At 40.3% G+C, this 18,322-nt stretch overlaps 1 long non-coding RNA gene across 1 annotated transcript; it reads right to left on the reverse strand.

Moving 5' to 3' along the window:
* Window positions 1-8,842: 8,842 nt before the first annotated feature.
* On the reverse strand, window positions 8,843-9,740 carry LOC131265924 (uncharacterized). Its single transcript, XR_009178332.1, has 4 exons — window positions 9,660-9,740; window positions 9,379-9,578; window positions 9,130-9,300; window positions 8,843-9,053 (listed from the first exon to the last, which is right to left on the reverse strand). It is a non-coding gene; the product is annotated as an uncharacterized LOC131265924 (long non-coding RNA).
* Window positions 9,741-18,322: the final 8,582 nt, after the last annotated feature.

Consider the following 18,322-nt stretch of genomic DNA (forward strand, 5'->3'; position numbering starts at 1 on the left):
GCCGGATTACCTGTTAACCTGGCCTTGGCATGGCCTGCGGCTGCGTGCCACCTTTTCCACTGCTTCCGCTGGTGCCTGACGGCCGGATGTGCCGACCACCCGCCGCAACAACACAAGTTTGTTCTTCAAAGAACAAAATGCGATCTTACGATCAGTCTTTCCCACCCATGTCCAGCTGCAGGCCCCGAAAAGTTTCCGATTGAAGAAGGCATCCAACACACGTGCAATGCATGTATTCGTATCGCATTGCCCGGTTTCCATCTTCTGCTGGTCAACAATATCATCGGTGTACGCAGTGTCCGTTCCAAGTTTTTCTTTGAATTTGTACAGTTGAGCAATCTCTGCGTTAGCGATCATCGCTAGAGGATGGAAAAGTATAATAATTAATTAGAAGCTACACTTTAATAGAGTAGAAAATATTAATTTTCCCGAGCCAGTAACCATGAGCCTCACGGCCACGAGAGGCGAAAAACTTTTTCGCGACTGTGAGTGCCGGAAAAGTTTTTCAAAATCTGTGGATGGACCACGAAAATGGTAGCGAAAAAAGGGTGAAAATGTTTTGACAGCTCAAATCTAAGCAAACTGTTCTGTCGTGGTGCGTATTATCACCGAGCCTACCAAATATTGAACGTTTATTTGATATACGTATTAATCAAAAAATTATCAATTTCATCTAAAATCTTCAGATAGAAGGCAGTGTTGTGAGTGCCCTACCATAAAGAGCTCGGCCACGGTAAGCGTCGTGAAAACGATGCTGAAGCGAAAAAAAAACCGGTTTTTTTCGGGTGAAAATTATTTTTCAGCAGTCGTAGCCGTGAGGCTATGCTTTTTGTATAGACGGATCGAAGCTTTCTAAACGTTCCATGCAGAGATTTCCGCTTGCTTTTCAGCTTTTCTAATGAACAGTATCCACAGGCTGCAATGGTGTTCCATGCGTCTGCTTTTTTCTGAATGTGTTTATAGTCAACAGACTTTTTATCCCACATTGCTGCATGAAGTTTAACACTAGGGCCTATTACGAGACTCGAACAATTCTCTTATCACACGGAAACCGCCGACTCGAACGTTCGAAAAAATTGCATTACGGTCACTTGTTCAGCTGCGGATAGACGGATGCAAGTTTCACTGAAAGAAATTTTCTAGTTCTTGCAACGAAACGTCATTTCTCATCTTGAAATATTTATTTCAACACACACAAGTACACGGGTGCAATATTGCAATCAACTGTCATTCTATTTCATGGGGATTGGTGTTATTGTTGACAAAACAAATGTACAAATTTGAATAAACATCGTATTGTGTTGCTGTAATTTGTTTCTACTGCTTGAAAATGAGCCGTTTCGAACTACTTCTTGCTTTGTCGGTGGCTCAGCATCGCTTGAAACATTTAAAAAATGTTATCGCAGACCAGCGACAATTGGAAGGACGCCGTTTGCGTCGAAAATGGGTGAGAAATATTTTCTTACATAGAAACCAGTCGCTGGTGGATGATGTGATGACGGAAGCTGAGACAACCCGGAACTTTTTAAGAATGTCCGTGGTAGATTTTGAATGGCTGCTCGCTTGCGTCACACCAAAAATTAAAAAGCAAGACACAAATATGAGACAAGCGATAAGCCCTTTGCAAAGGCTTAGCATCGCACTAAGATTTTTGGCAACCGGAGATTTATATACCAGCTTGCAGTACACCTTCAGAGTAAGTACGACGAAAATACATAATTTTTTATCAGATTCTTCAATTAAATCATACTTTGATCATGTAGGTCTCTCCTCATACTATTTCTGGCTTGATACCCGAAGTTTGTGAAGCAATTATAGACGTGCTAAAGGAATATGTTAAGGTGAGTTTGTTCAGAAATTTTAAATACGACCTTAGTTGTTTGCTCGATCGATATGAGGATTCTGTGGTTGGGTCATTTCCATGTGGCCTGTTAGGGTAGGAAAGATGAAGAGTGTGAGGGCATCGCAATGAGATTACAATTTGTTGGTGTAGGGCACTTGGCTCGATTAATACTCGGACAATTTTGTTTTAGTGAATTTATTCACAAAGGTTGTAGTATTTCATTTCAAAGTCCTTATACGTTATAGTTCAAACCTATAGCTATCCTATATCCTATCTTATAGTTATCCACTATTAACCATTATTTACAAAACTAGAAACTAAATTAGAAAGCCAAAACATGATGTTAAAGAAAAACAACTTTCTTACTTTAAAAAACAAAAATTCAGGAAAGGATAATTAACATTCTTCAAGGAATTCATGGATCTTATTCTTCACCAATTCAAATTTTACTCTATCGCACTGTCTCAATCTTTTGGAAATTTGTTTTATCGCTTCCGATCGAGGATTTTTTTTTTGTTAGTGCGCACAATTCAAAAATTTTACTTGCTAGCTCGGCGTTGGTTATGTGTTCTTCATCATTTTTGGCAAGGGTGTCCGCAACGAACTGACCGATGCCCTCGTAGCTGTTTCGGTTGTTCACAATAGACGCTATATTCTCGATTGACGCCTCCAACGATTCCAAGGAATCGAGCACTCGCGCATCTTGATGCGTTCTTTTACGCTTCGAAGGCCCTGGTGTCCCGTTAAAGTTAGAGGTACAAGGAGTTGACTGAGGTGGAGGTTGCTCGAATTCATCGTCTTCCACCTCCTCTACCACAACCTCAACTTCTGCACGTTATTCCGTGTCATGCGTATCCTAAAATAAAAAATAACATATTTTATATATTACGTGAATCAATTTTGTACGACACTGTACAACACAAATTAATCATTTTTATCATTTTTAGCTTCCAAACCGCCCATCTGAATGGCTCCAAATATCATCGGAATTTGAAAGACAATGGAATTTCCCTCATGTAATTGGTGCAATCGACGGGAAGCACGTGGTCTTAAAGGCGCCAAAAAATGCTGGATCTGAGTTTTTTAACTACAAGGGGACTCATAGTATAGTATTACTAGCTGTTGTGGATGCCCACTATAATTTTATATTTGCCGACGTAGGATGTCAGGGTAAAATTTCCGATGGGGGAGTCTTGGCGAACACTGTGCTCAAAAGAAAATTTGTTAACAAGGGGCTAAGAATTCCCGAGCCAGAAATTTTGCGCATACCATACAGTGTAAAAGTCCCCTACATGCTTCTAGGAGATAAGGCATTTGCGATGACGGAGTGGTGTTTGCGACCTTATGCCAATTTTCCCCCGAGAAGAACTCCTGAACGCACTTTTAATTACCGTCATTCACGTGCTAGACGTGTGGTTGAAAATGCGTTCGGGATTTTAAGCGCGGTATTCCGCTGCCTTAGAACCACACTAGAAGTAGAACCAAAAGTAGCGGAAAAGATCGTGTTAAGTTGTGTATACTTGCACAACTTTTTGCGTAAAAGAACTTCAGCTGAATTTTACGCACCTAATGGTACGTTTGATCGCGACTTAGACGAAGAAAGTTTTGAACCCGGATCATGGCGAAATGATATGCCAACCGGATCGATGTTGAATTTATTACCGGTTCGAAGAAACATATCCACCAACATGCACAACGTTAGGCTTCACATTGCGCATGAGTTATTCCTTAACAACCGTATGGAGTAAAACCGTTAAACTACATAAATAAATATAAATGAAGATGTGCTTGGATCGATGTTGTTCTCAATAGCTCCCATCCCTCCTTTCTTTTTCCCTTTTAACCAGAGGCGGATCAATCTATTCCGGGACCCCAAGGGGTAGGGTAATCGGGGTCCTCCAGATATTTTCATTACCCGACATGTCTATCCATAGACCATAGTTGAGTTTTATATCTAGCATTTAGTTAAAATTGAAAACAAACATACCGTGTGCACTGTCTGCACAACAAGAACATTAACTAAATAACTTATCTAAATACAGAGAAACTAAATTACATCAAACATACCTGATCCGGTAGCATGACTTGCTTGATATGTTTTCCTGTTGGCGAAGTACTGGATAGTCAAATTTCGCCATCTCTTTTTTAATACCTCCTGGGATTTCCCCAATTCGGAACATATAGTCAACCACGCATCATTTTTCTCCATGCTATTGCGATACGATTTGTCGCGCTCCATCCACAGGCACGGGTGTGCCTGAATAGCACTTATCAAATGCAAATTTTCTTCTTTGATTGCATCACGCTGTTGGCAATACATAGTTATAAATACAAGTACAATATCTTTAACAATTGATACTTACGGCACGCGGAAAATTTTTGTTGGCCATTTCGTATTTTATTTAACAATTTCACGACACGTTTGGATACCTTTACAACTATCCACCAAATAAAAACTTTGCTAGTGACGTTGAGTTTGACAGACTAATATTGCGATGGTTCATGTTTCTCAGAAGTTGAATTCTATCGATGTCGAATCGACTATCGATAACGTGTTAAAATATTAATGAGAATAGACTATTTACTACGTTTGTTCACCAGAAATTTATTTGATTAGTTGATTTTGGAAATTTCTGCAAAAATACATTCTATTACTTTTCATCACTAACAAAAAAAAACGCCATGAAATAGATATTATAAATAAATTTAACGGCTGTTTCAATAACCCTTCAGACAATTGATATTGTTGGTACTGTCAATTCAGAAATGTCATCACAATATTGCAATGAAACTTTCGTTGCTCAACCACCAAGTTTGGATCATTGAAATATTGCAATGAAATGAAATTATTTCATGTTTCCAGCTCGATACACGAAAGCAATGAAATAAACTGTCAAATTTTATTTCATTGCAGTGAAATATTGCATCCGTCTATCCGCAGCTTTCGAGTCGATGAAACTTTCATCGATTTTTTTCCAAGCGCAACTGTCAAAGTGGTGTGAATCGCCCAAGGGGATTTTTGAAATATTTCCGGCGCCTGGTCCGACCCGTTTTCGCGTCGAAAACGGGTCGGTCCAGGGCACGATGCGCAGTAAATTTCGACCCGATTTGACAGCGATGTTGACGGGCTGTCAGATTCAAATTTGATGGTGGGTTCAAATTCAAAATGGTGGGTTCGAAAAAAATTATCCATCTAGGTTCAAAAATAATATCCTCTCTAGGTCTGTTTTCCCTCCTCATTCCGTTATCTTTCTTCTTCCCTCTCCTAGCCACTACCTGTAATGCACACTTTATTCGATATTCTTTCTTTTTTTTTACTGTCGCGGTCGTGGTTAACAGTGGTCGTGATTACATTGGTGGTAGCTGTTGAAGAGAAATTTTTATTGTTTGGTTAGTGAGGATTGAACACTTATCATTATACATACCATACGATGCGCAGACCGGTTGATCCATCGGCGATGTTGGAAAGTGTCTTGTTGATTGTCTGTTTTATTTTACGTAACGATGGATACGATGTTTTATTTTACGTAACGATGGATACATTTTCTCAAAATTGCACTCGCTCGAAATAAGGTGCGTAGTTTAAAATTATGAAACTAGAGGTTGGAGTTGAAAAATTCGACGAAGTTTGAGCAATTTAATAATGTGTTTGATTTTTCCATTGTGCTGTTTTTTTTTAGATTTTAGCACTTAATTGACGGTGACTGCAGCATGTTTTGGTCAGAAAACACCCGCCAATAAAGTGTTTAGTGTGGAAGTATTCATGCTACGACATCCACCGGGACAATCAATGAGAAACCCACCGAAACAACTGAAAACCGGCTCTGGATATTCCATCGTCACTGTGTACTTTTTCAAATTCCACCAGCATCGACAAATCACGGTAATTATTGAAATCACGTTACAAAGATATGACTTTTTATTTTTGCAATTTATAAGACAACTACTGTGTATCATTTATTTTTATCAGGAGCTTTCAAACGCAACCTTCACAACCATTACATATCATACCAGCATCTCAGCCATCGATTTCTGGCAAGTGAATCAGAGAACAACTCTTCTTTCATTAGTTGCATGAGTTTTGTCGTCTGCAAGGCTTGCTTCACATTGAGTTTGAGTCCCATTTTATCTTTCCCAGTGTTTCGTTTCGCCAGCCAGCAGTCGCTTCATGATGCTAAGATCGATAAGATGCAAACGATCCGCTACCACGACATTCTGGAGTATGTAAAAAAATTTAAATCTTAAAGAGGTGTCATCGTTCTTTGGTGTTCTGGATAGGCACCTTGCCTGAATCCTCCATCAGTTCATTGTGTTGCTTGTGTCCCAGAAAATACAATGGTGCTACGACGGTACATTTCTGGCAACTGTTATAACGAGCATGTCCTACTACACCTGTGAAAATTAAATGAAAGAAAAATTAAATACATGTGAAATTGTCTGCCGATAAGTTTTGTAGTCAACCTGTTATAAATGCTCTTGCTGAAGTGTCTGCAATAATGGCCCTTAGATGTATCGACACATGTTTCCAGTTGATGTTTACTCCATATTCCACGAGGTTGTTCATCTCCGTGACCATGAGACGTAAAGATTCCTCAACGTTCGTCGGCTTCCTCCTACAATAGAAAATAGTTCTCGTCATCACTGGTACTTTCGGCATCTCACGGATATTACATAATATTGGGCAAAACTCCATGATGCCAATTTTATGCAATGGTAATCCATCCATTGATATATGTTGCCATGAATAAGTGTAGCAATACTAAAAAACAAAAAAATAAAAATTAGTTATTTACACCCACAATTATAATGCTTCAAAAATGCACCCGATATGATACCAATACTGGCCGCCACTTATTTCCAATATCTCGATCGATGGCTTACGGTTGGTTCCCAATAATGTTCTTGCACTTTTAGGTAAGCTTACTGCCTTAGCTTTTTCATAAGGTCCAAGATCATATCCACGCTCCAGAGCGTTTCGTTGTTATCGATATTCGATTCGCCACATTTTCAAGAGATTTCTTGTACAAAATAGACACCAAGCTTTTACAACACACTGCACGACCGTTTGTTTCAAAATGTAAACAATTCCTTGTTTCAAATTGTAAACACACAAGTCTATGCTGTTGGCAACATAACGCGAGAGAAAAGGACGGAACGACAGAGCAGACAGCATTTGGATTGTCATTAGGAAGTGAGGGGTATGTCAAACGGTGGCGGAGTGGTTGCGGGGTAGCTCTCCCGTCGTGGAGGGGTTTTTTTGTATGGAACTTTCATGGGTTTGGGTCGAAACGTCAATTTGGCGCTCCTTGGGCGGCTGATTCATTTTGTAAACAATGACAAATTTGTGAAGAGTTCGGTGTGTGTTTTTTCTCCAATGTAAAGCAAAAAGATACCTTCGCATTATGAAAACGCCATATTTTACTTCAAGTGTATCTTATGTATCGGAATTTACTATTGGAACTCCCGTGAGGTCTCTTCGATTGAACTTTTTGGCACTTTCCATAGCACTAGACCACTACCGATAAAAATTTATCGAATTCGAGATCCCGTTCGAGAACCGTTGTTGAGTGACTAACGGAAGAAAGTTACCTAGCACCTAGAATACGTCACTCACAACTAGTTTAGAAAGAGAAGGATAGGACACTCAATAAGTTAGGGTAGAAATTTGCGAACTCGCCTAATTATGTATAAAAAGAGTGTTTCACTTAGAAGTGACACACAACGTAGGAAACCTTCGACCAGTGAACATCGCGATCCAGAGAAAGAAGAAAATAAACACCAGTTCTTTTCAGAACTTCCAACACGGAATTATTTGTCTTCTTTGCCATCCAGCGCCGTAGCTCTGCGCATCCGCTTCACTGCGTTTGACGATCACCCAACAACCGTAATGCAATTTTTCCCATTAGGGCTTCCTCATCGCTCATGGTAATTGTCTAAAAATTAAATTTGTATACTTTGCTCACGGACGACCCTCTCAAGGCTCGATCCGCGAGTCGATGTTCCTTCGACTCACTATCGCGACTCAATCGCGTTAAACTTACACCGCGAGTGGCGAATGAACACCAGAATACGCATCCAGTATACGAATCATTCCGAGGTTTACTGGTACTGATGATGATTTGCCGTAAGATTTGCACAAGTTTCTTAAGCCTTGGGCGGTAACGAGTTTCACATTAGAAATCTTTATTTTTGTAAGTGGAGACTGCTTTATATATTCTTGCATATATACGTGCAATTCAGCAGATCCAAATCATCGAATTTCTCTAGTACATCACTACAGCCCTGATCCATGATTACACAGATTTCTCGTAAAGTTCGGGTGTCGAGATTCTCCAACAAAAAAGGTTTGTTTAGCACCGGGTGCCCCACACGGCACGTACGGCAGGGTGCTGCTGACCGAGCTTGGTCCGAAGGAGTCAAAGTGTGTATTTATCGAACATGACACGATATGTTTCGTTAGCAACGCATCGTTGATGCCCATCGCCGATTTGGGTTTAAAATATCGCAAGGCGTTCGTCTACAAGGTGTGTCTGGCGAATATTACGGATGAGTCTGGGAAGTTGGATGAGGCGGTGCAATATTTGAACAAACTCAAAGGGAAATGCCTCGAGATGAAGCATAAGGTAGAGGGAGACAACATGATTGATGTTGTCTACGTACTGCGAACCCGAGCATCAATAGTTGCGCAGCGCAGGCATGCATGGTTGCGTGTCACAACCAGCGCCAAACCAGCGCCAAACCACCCGAGTAACAAAAATACGCATGTTGCACTATCAAAAGAGTGTTTTTCATGGTATCATCAGAGTACTGATGGAACCTGCGAAATATGTAGGTTGCGTGACAAAAACGACGTGACGCGATGTTTTTTATACAATGCGCGGTGTTTTTGTGTGGTATGCGATGTTTCGTTCAAGTTGGGTACAATTTTCATTCAAGACAATGTTTGGTTGTGTTAGTGGAAACGTCTCGTTTATTTCATCAATGAACATACACAGTCAGACAGAGCAAGTAAGCGTACGCGTACAGCACCGGCATGAGGCGGGTAGAAAAACCAACGAGCCGGGTTAAATCATTCGGACTAAAATTTTGACTCAAGTGGCTGTGTTTAAAACAAGTAAATAATTAAAACGATGAATTCTCGGGTGTTGAAAGAAAAGGGACAGATCCCGCCGTCGAAGTCCTCGAAAAGTGGTGCACCACGTCCAGGTAGCTAAAACATGACGGATAAATCAGAAAAGAAAGTGTTATTGCGGTTTCATTCATAACCAACCGTAAATGACCCTTACTTTTATGGCTTATCCAGGTAATCAGTGGGAAAAGGTACATTAATCCCTTTTGCTTTCGATTATATTCCAGCATCCGTTCCTTCGCCGGCCCACGCTTCATCTGCTTCTCCGTATGTTAATTCTGCAGCAAAACGGACTAATGCGGATAATGCTACACCAACCAGCGGTAAGCTGAAACGTATATGGTCAATTGATTTAAGTTTGCTAATGAATTTGATTTTTTATCTAGTTGGCATGCAAGGGCCTCACTTGGAGTTTCTGGTTAGAGCAGATGGTAGCACACCAGCTTCATTTATTGGTGAGTATTGTTAATATGCATCGGCATATGTCCGTGGATTCACGACTTTTTTGACACCTTCTAGCAGTCGTTCCTTCGGTTTCTAATCGTACGAATCCTTCCGCTTCCTCCGTAACATCAACTCATTCTTCGGCAACTATCCACACCGCACCTGCAAAGAAACAACGTAAGTAAAACGAATCATGATTCCATTGACGTATCCATAACGATAGATTCATGGCTTTTTTGACACCTTCTAGCAGTCGTTCCTTCGGTTTCTAATCGTACGAATCCTTCCGCTTCCTCCGTAACATCAACTCATTCTTCGGCAACTATCCACACCGCACCTGCAAAGAAACAACGTAAGTAAAACGAATCATGATTCCATTGACGTATCCATAACGATAGATTCATGGCTTTTTTGACACCTTCTAGCAGTCGTTCCTTCGGTTTCTAATCGTACGAATCCTTCCGCTTCCTCCGTAACATCAACTCATTCTTCGGCAACTATCCACACCGCACCTGCAAAGAAACAACGTAAGTAAAACGAATCATGATTCCATTGACGTATCCATAACGATAGATTCATGGCTTTTTTGACACCTTCTAGCAGTCGTTCCTTCGGTTTCTAATCGTACGAATCCTTCCGCTGCCACCAACATATCAACTCATTTGTCGCCGTCCCAAAGTATCCATACCGCACCTGCAAAGAAGCAACGTAAGTAAAACGATTACTTTTAAAATGAACAACGTGATATGTGAACAATTGTTTTTACAGATACACATGCAGCTAATTCAAACGGATCTACGAACCAACCATGCTGTTGTTCAACGTTAAGCAAAAAAATCGACACTATGCAAACCACGTTGAACTATATATTGGACATATTACGACCGGTTAACAGGGCAAATCCTACAGCAGAAAGGCTTTTTGTGTTCCAGAAAATTGCAGACGTGGAGGAACTTGAAAAATTAGAAAGAGATTTGGGAGATGAAAGTGGTGCATACAGAAGAGAAACAGCAGGCGGAATCAAATCGTTAATTGAGTGTGGCGAAATGTATTACCAAATACATCAAGCCTTGGACGTGGTTTTCGACAAGCAATTTTTAGCTAAGTGCAGCTGGACAGGAAGGGCCAAGTGTGGCACAAAAAAAATATGCTTTTCGCAATACAAAAATGTGATAGATTTGTTTGTAGAATTAGGAAAAACGGAATTTTTTATCCCAACCCTTCGAGAAGTCTGTGATTATTTAAAAAAAAAAATACATCATGCAGTCGAAAGGGCAAAAATAACTGGGAGGATCAAATCTACGGCCCACAGGTTTACAAAAGATGGTTTTTGATGATCTCATTTTCTTTTCTACAATCTACTTTTCTCATTTCCTTTTTTAAATTAAGAGACTATATGCAATATAGTCAAATTCAAAATCTTGTGATTAAGGTGCAATAAAAATAAACAATGTTTAACTATATTACAAGTCTTTATTTACACTTACGTTTTAAAAGTATGGACTAAAGGAATAAATACTAAATTTTCCAATAGATCTAAGCGGATTGCCGCAAGTTTACATTTAATACTAGATACAGTCCATTCTTCAATGTCTTCATTCAAATCATTCCTATTCCCTATGGATATGTTCATAGCGAACGAACTAATTGGCTTATAAAATAATTCCCTACAAACTAAAATCTTCCTTCCTCCTATAACTATATCTTCGTTACTTATTTCTCCCGTGGTCATTTGGACAACCCAATTGTCGGATACCCGTCCCTGGTATTATTTTTAAGATCAAATCCGGCTCTTATAGAAGCAGTGATATTTCCCCCGCTTTTTTGTAAACATGGGAATTTTGTCTTCGAGCTTGCTCTTCGGGTATACAAATAGTCTAATTCAGAAAGCCTATTTATGGCCTGTTCAAGGTTTCTGTATCCATGCCTTAACAAAATTTTTAGATGGCCAAGGTAATTTTCAAATTGGTGCGAAGATAAGTCAGGTAGTGCACCGAACCGACACACGTCATCGCAGACATGCTGCAAGTTATGTACGTTGCTGGTTAAACCGTTTGGACCGTACACTCCTTCGTATTCTAGCACAAATTTATCCAAAAAATTCTTCGCCGTGGCCCAATACACTTTGTATGCTTCCGTTGATAACATTGTAACGGCACAAAACAATAACATGAAATGTTGGTATTGAGCATCGCTAATATTTCCCCTCAAGACGACGACTCCGGCGTACTGCAGGAATGCACCGAATTCGCTTCCTTTCCAATCTTCTAAATACTCCAAAGAACGGAGAGGACGACGAAATTCGGACGGTAGCCGTATTTCTTCTAACGCCAACGAGATGTTCGTGTATTGCGTTGTTGTCAGCTTTCCATGGAATCCTGATTCGCCATTTTTCCACCTCTTTAAAAGCTTTTTGGTAACTCCCAGGTCCATCAGATGAAGTCTGTCGGCAATTATAACTCCGTCAATGATGTTGAAGTGCTGTAAGTCAAGAAGTGGGGTGAGGTGCTTCTGATGATCAGGCCAATAACCTCCTTGACGGAAAACCGCATCGGTCCTTTTCTCGGCATCAATTCCTCTGAAAATAGTGCGGTTGTTTACTCTTTGTCCTTGAGAAACACACTTGATGCATCCTTGGAGACCGTTAAAGTTGACTACACCTGTAACAGAAAAAAAACGAAGCAATAAAAGCGTGATTAGTGTGTACAAAATGTGATGAATGATTGCCAGAGAATAAATCATTACCTTTAATAAACGCCCTTGCTGGTGTATCAGCAATAAAAGCCCGGACTCTAATGTTTATTGCCTTGTCCTGGATGCGAATGCCGTCCGTCATTAACTCATTCAGTTCCGACACAAGTGGACGTAGATATTCTTCTACCTTCTCCGGCTTTCTTAGCCCGCAAAAGATAGCCACCGGCATCGGTGCTACGGTAGGCAATTCTGCTATGCTGATCAGAATAGGCCAGAACTGCATTTTACTGCTATTGGTCAGTGGTAGACCGTCAACCGAAACGTACAAACTCATCGTGTTGATGTTGAGATTCATGGCCCTAAAAGTAAGAATGAAAACGGTTTAGCATTTTTAAGTAACATTCTATGGATCGCTGAACGATAGTTGGGTAGACTTACCGGCATCTATTCTGGATACATTTGTTTACACCGTTGTACCAGAATCTCCCACCGTCTATTTGTACAATGTTTGCTTTGATGGATGGTGTCTTGAGAATAGTCCGTGCATCTTTCGGCAGTCGAAATGTTGTTTTTATGCGCAAAATTCGAAGAATTTTGTTCAGAGCAACATGGGTTTGGTTCGTTTCAAGAGCCCAAAATCGCAGACATTCTTCCATAGGTGTTGTTTGTATGTCATATAACTCATCGGGGTGGTCATGGTTTTCTTCATTTCTTTCGCAATGACTTTCTTCATACATTTCCAACAACTCTGGAAGCTCCAGTATTGGCTCGTAGGTTGAGGTGCTAGCCACTGGCTCACTAGTTGAAGAACGAATGTTTACGCTGGCACCAGCTATTTCCATTCTTCTCGTCCGAGCAGCGGTATCCTTGTAGATTTTTGAAGTTTGCCTCAAACGGCGCGAATACAGAACGTAGGCCATATCCTGAGCAAACACAAAACCTATTTGCACTGACGAAATGAATGTAAAACCACGAATATATCTCACTTGCAACTTATCACACAGAGAGCATAAAAGCGAATGGACGTCCGGAAGAATTTGTAGTCGCAGGTACGTTTTACACATCAGGCACATTTCTTCATAGCACTTCAACTATCAAGAATTCGTAGTCGCAGGTACGTTTTACACTTCAGGCACATTTCTTCATAGCACTTCAACGGTAGAGTTTTGACAGAAAATATGCCATCTTTTTTAAAAATAATTTATCTATGATGGATAGGATTATTTTACATAAAGTAATCCTTTTATATAATTACGGCTCGCACGAGAAAACAAGCGAAGCCATCTCTCTCTTAAAAACATTTTTGACAATGGGTCAAGCCAATGGCATATTTATCGAACAATTTAATAATCACTATTAAGCTAGGTTTCTATTCAAATGACAATCACTTGCAATTTAACCTAAACTACTTTAACAGTGAGATTTTTAGAAGTAAAGATGAACGAAAACAGTTTTGAACATTTTCCATTCATACGTATAAGAAATTTCGGCTAACCCAATTGGTAAATGAAGTCCACATGCATTCGCTTTTGGAGCAAATAGCCATCATTATTGTAATGTAAACAATCGTTATCGGCTGTAACGTTATTAGCAAAACAAACGATATTGTGCCAGGCCATCTTACAACCTTACGTCTATGAACATGTAATTTAACATAGGCATATATGGTTTTTGCTTGGTAATGTGTACAATCGTTAAAATCAACAAACTGCACTGCATATCAATCGTCCCTACAAGATAGCTGTAGAGCAATGAGGGAAATTTTGAATAGCATTTGTATGTATAGCGAAATCACACAATAGCACGCAATACAGCAAATAGAACGACAACATGATAGAAAAAATGCCATATTGCATTGGCATAGATAAACGTGCGCGGAGAACATCGTAGTGGGGATTGAAAACGATTAACTGATGCACACTCTCGCATGTATAGGCTTAGATAGAACATACAATACCATATAGTGATAACACTCAGTCAAACAACTAGATCTATAATATGATAATTATGATGGCAAATTTTAAAATCGCTTACCTATGTAATATTCACACTCCATGCCGATAAACAATCCCTTCGTTGGCATGTTTACTGCGATCGCCACCGATGGTGTCTTCTTCACATTGGTCGTTATTTTGTACAGCACGATGATATATGTAAGAACAGCACATTCTGAAAAAAACAAATCAAAAACAATCAAACGTATAACACTGCTTGCTCACACCATCACTTCAATCTACTTGCTTCCTTGCTAAATACTTCCATGTATTTCCTCCAGCTATCTAGATTTGATTGAATGGTGCGTTTAGTAGGTTAATTTATGCTGCAGGTGGATTGTAGTATTGTTGATTGCAGATAAAAGAGCTGATATTCTATCCTTCTTCACAAACCTACGAAGAAACGAGATTTTACTTTCTTAGCTTTACAGAAGGAGCCCCCAAAACACCTGCTTCTCATCCAATGCATTCAAATGACCACAAGTTGAATTGCAGACCATCCTTCACGAGATATATCGTATCCTCAAAGGCTATGGCCACTCGATGTAAACAAGCGAACCATATCGCTACTTTCCTATACCCTGCACCGATAGTATCCTCTTTCGTGAAGCTCGTATGGTTGATCACGATATTACCGTTGATTATTTCGAATAGAACGGCCAACTGCAAAGAAAACAAACATCAATAAACCGAACACATTACGCGTTTTGATATACCATCCTGATCGTCTTTGAAGAAATCACTTCAAGCCCGATGGGGTTATGTTTGATAACCACAATTTGCACATTATTCTGCAGGAGCATACTTTCACTTGCACTGGCACCAAGTTTTTACACACCAACTGTTCATCACTTTTGAAACGCAATGGCTTCTACGATCGAAAGATTCAGTGTAGTAAAAATGTAAACATTGGCGATGCGGGCACCGCCATTGTACGCCTGCTTTTTTCGACCGCTTTGTGTTGAATGTACGCGATCTTGTACCCGACGAAAAAACGAACACATGCGTGAACGCGCGTTCAGGCTGCAGCGCGGCACGATGATTTTTTAAACACAACGGCCTGTTGCTCGCACGCTCGCTGTCGTGTGTGAAGATGTTGCCAGCAAGTATGGGTCCGTCAGGGGTGGGATGGGGAAATTCCTCCTGATGCATCGCTTCGCCGCGGTGTTTTGCTCGGAAAAACAGCGCAACATGGATATTCTTGTTACATCGGGTCAACGATGTTGTGCTACCGCTTGCAAGTATAGACTCGCGGAGAGGAGCACTGGGGTAGCACTTTCATCGCCCGGGCGTTTTGTATGGAAATTGTTGCTCCTAAACTCGCCGTCGCGCAACTTTGTTCGTCGGGCAGCGGGGTTTACAACATTTTTACGCGTCGCGTGACATTTTCTGCCTCCAGGGCCCGACGAACAAAGTTGCGCGACGGCGAGTTTAGGAGCAACTTTTTCCATACAAAACGCCCGGGCGATGAAAGTGCTACCCCATTGCTCCTCTCCGCGAGTCTATACTTGCAAGCGGTAGCACAACATCGCGAACAAAACACCGCGACGAAGCGATGCATCAGGAGGAATTTCCTCATCCCACCCCTGATCGACCCGTACTTGCAGATAGAACTGCAACACGGAACGGTTCGGACCAAGGCGCATTAAACAGGGAAGGTTTGGTAAATGTCGTTAAACTTTTCAAACCATAAAAACCCTGAAGTTGAATCGGAAAATTAATTCATATCAAAACTTAACCATGACTACAATGAAGGCACTTAAAAAATGAGTTATATTAAATACCAATGAAATCAGTTTTCGTAACTGCCAGTATTTTCTATGTATTGCTGCGTTAAACGCAGTAAGGGACTTTCTCACGCGCTTCTCAGGCGAAATCAAACTTCGCAGGAAGTTCTTGAACTTCTTGCTTCAGCGTATATGCTCGATCAATAGGTTCAAAATTGGCACTGCACTTGTTTTATCTTGAGCAGTTGCGAGAGTAAGAACGATCGCTCGCACAGCCTCCTATCGATAACGTAACGCTATGATGTTCTTTGTGTACGGCTTAATTGATTACAGCGAATGCGAAAAACCAACAAAAATCGCTAGACATCTCTCATACCATGATTCATCTTGATTCATAATGTAAAGAAACAAAATATTAAGTCAAAAACATGGGTATTCTACCGAGCTGTTACTTTCATTCGTAGATGTGTGGTGGAGAATTGAAAAACACTTTTTTGAGTGACTGAAAGCGAAATAAGTAAACCAGATCCAAATATTGCGCAAAATAGCATCAAAATAATCAGTTTTATATCAATGATCACTTCAAAAACCGCGCATAATTACCAAGCAATGAAGAAAACATGATTTATTATTTTGACAATCATTCATGAATTTGAACCAAATGTCAACAAGACAACGATAACCAACCTACAGCTCTATAAGCCTTGGGAAGTTTTGCCTTCACCAGAGTTGTTTTGATCTTGCCACCGCTTGCAGAGTGAAATTGCTATTCACCAAAAAGTGAATAAAAGAGTAATAAAGCGGCAGTTTTCGTTAGTATTTGGTAAGTAAACGTTATTGAGATAGATAATAATCAGAAAGAACCCAAAAGAGTGTCAATTTCGGTACATTTTTTCTTCCAAGGTTCAACGCGAGCAGCAGCGGCGCCAGAAGGTCAAACGCGGTGTCATCGGTGGAATGAAAGTTTGGTGCAAGGAGATGGTTGATTTTTGCGGTCCCAAGCTTGCGGCTCTAAGTGAACAAACGGTCTGAAAAGTGATTAAATATCTTTGAATAAAAAATGTTCTTTGAACATAAAATTACAACTTGGGAATTTTCCTTTGTATATGATGACAATATATTGAAAACATCGCCTCCATTAAAACACCGCGCATTGTATAAAAAACATCGCGTCACGCCGTTTTTGTCACGCAACCTACATATTTCGCGGGTTCCATCAGTACTCTGATGATACCATGAAAAGCATTCTTTTGATAGTTCAACATGCGTATTTTTGTTACTCGGGTACTGAAGACCGCCGCACTACACTTTTCACGCGATGCTACACATTTCTGCCGCTAGGGTCGTGGCCGCGTAGACTGCTGGTGGCATCCGGTGCTGTCGCCCACGAAGCCGCCTAATTTTTTCGAGCAGCTGACGCTCTCGCCTCCTGAAGGCTGTCCTGGCTGGCTCGTCCATTGCCAGGATTCTTCCGCGAAGGGTCGGGTTCCGGCCGAAGCGCCCAACACTTATTAGTGATTTGGATTGAAGATATGTTAAATAAGCGATTCCCTCTCAGTGTCAACTCTTTAATACGAAGTATAAACGATATGGCAGAGGAAATCCGCAATACGTGAAAATTCGATATACGTTATAGCGTTCGGTCCCAAACATTCGCGTACTGCAGAGACCAACTGTACTGTGTTTCTCCTCTCAGGTGATTTCAGGCAAACTCTTCCCTTAGTGCCACGATCCACCTATGCTGATAAGATCACCTGAACTTGCCTTACTCATCGGTGTTGTTGAGCAATTTTGAAAAGCTTTAGCTAAGCATAAACAGGCACGTCCAAATGCTACAGGATCTACTTCTACTTTCTCCAAACAGTTATTAGACATCGACAATACTGCCCATACTCGCATATCAGTCCCATTTGACTTTTCATCACTTTTGAGTTAGACCCATGACTAATGTTCATTTTCAATATATTTTCCAAAAAAAATCTCAAAGTGGCCATTTAGTGCATGCTAATGTGAAAAAAATACCCAATTGACTGCGTCCCATATTGAAAGTACCCGCATAACAGTCCCATTTATGATTTCTTTGCTTAAAATACAGAAAAGTCATAGTTATTGAAACTTCAACAATTTTGTAATGTAAAGTAATTAAAATAATCAACAAATAGTAGTAATTCAAGTGTTTTTAACGAATTATACACTGTTAAAGTGCAAATATCCGTATGGAATGAAAACCCTAACAACGATGTTTTGACAAGCAAGGTAAACAAAGTATGCTATAAGATGGGACTGATATGCGAGTACTTTTGCTTTCGCCTTCGAAAGTACCCGCATATCGTGTCCCATCTAGTTTATTTTCACCATTTTAATATCAAAAGCGTTTATTTTATATAAAACGTCATTCTCAGTGAAATGTTTATGTTACAATGCAATAGTTGTGATCAACCAATCATGTATTTTGTATCACTAATAACAGCAAAACAATTTCTAAAGTAAA

Source organism: Anopheles coustani, chromosome 2 (assembly GCF_943734705.1).
Source record: "Anopheles coustani chromosome 2, idAnoCousDA_361_x.2, whole genome shotgun sequence".
Lineage (NCBI taxonomy): Eukaryota > Metazoa > Arthropoda > Insecta > Diptera > Culicidae > Anopheles > Anopheles coustani.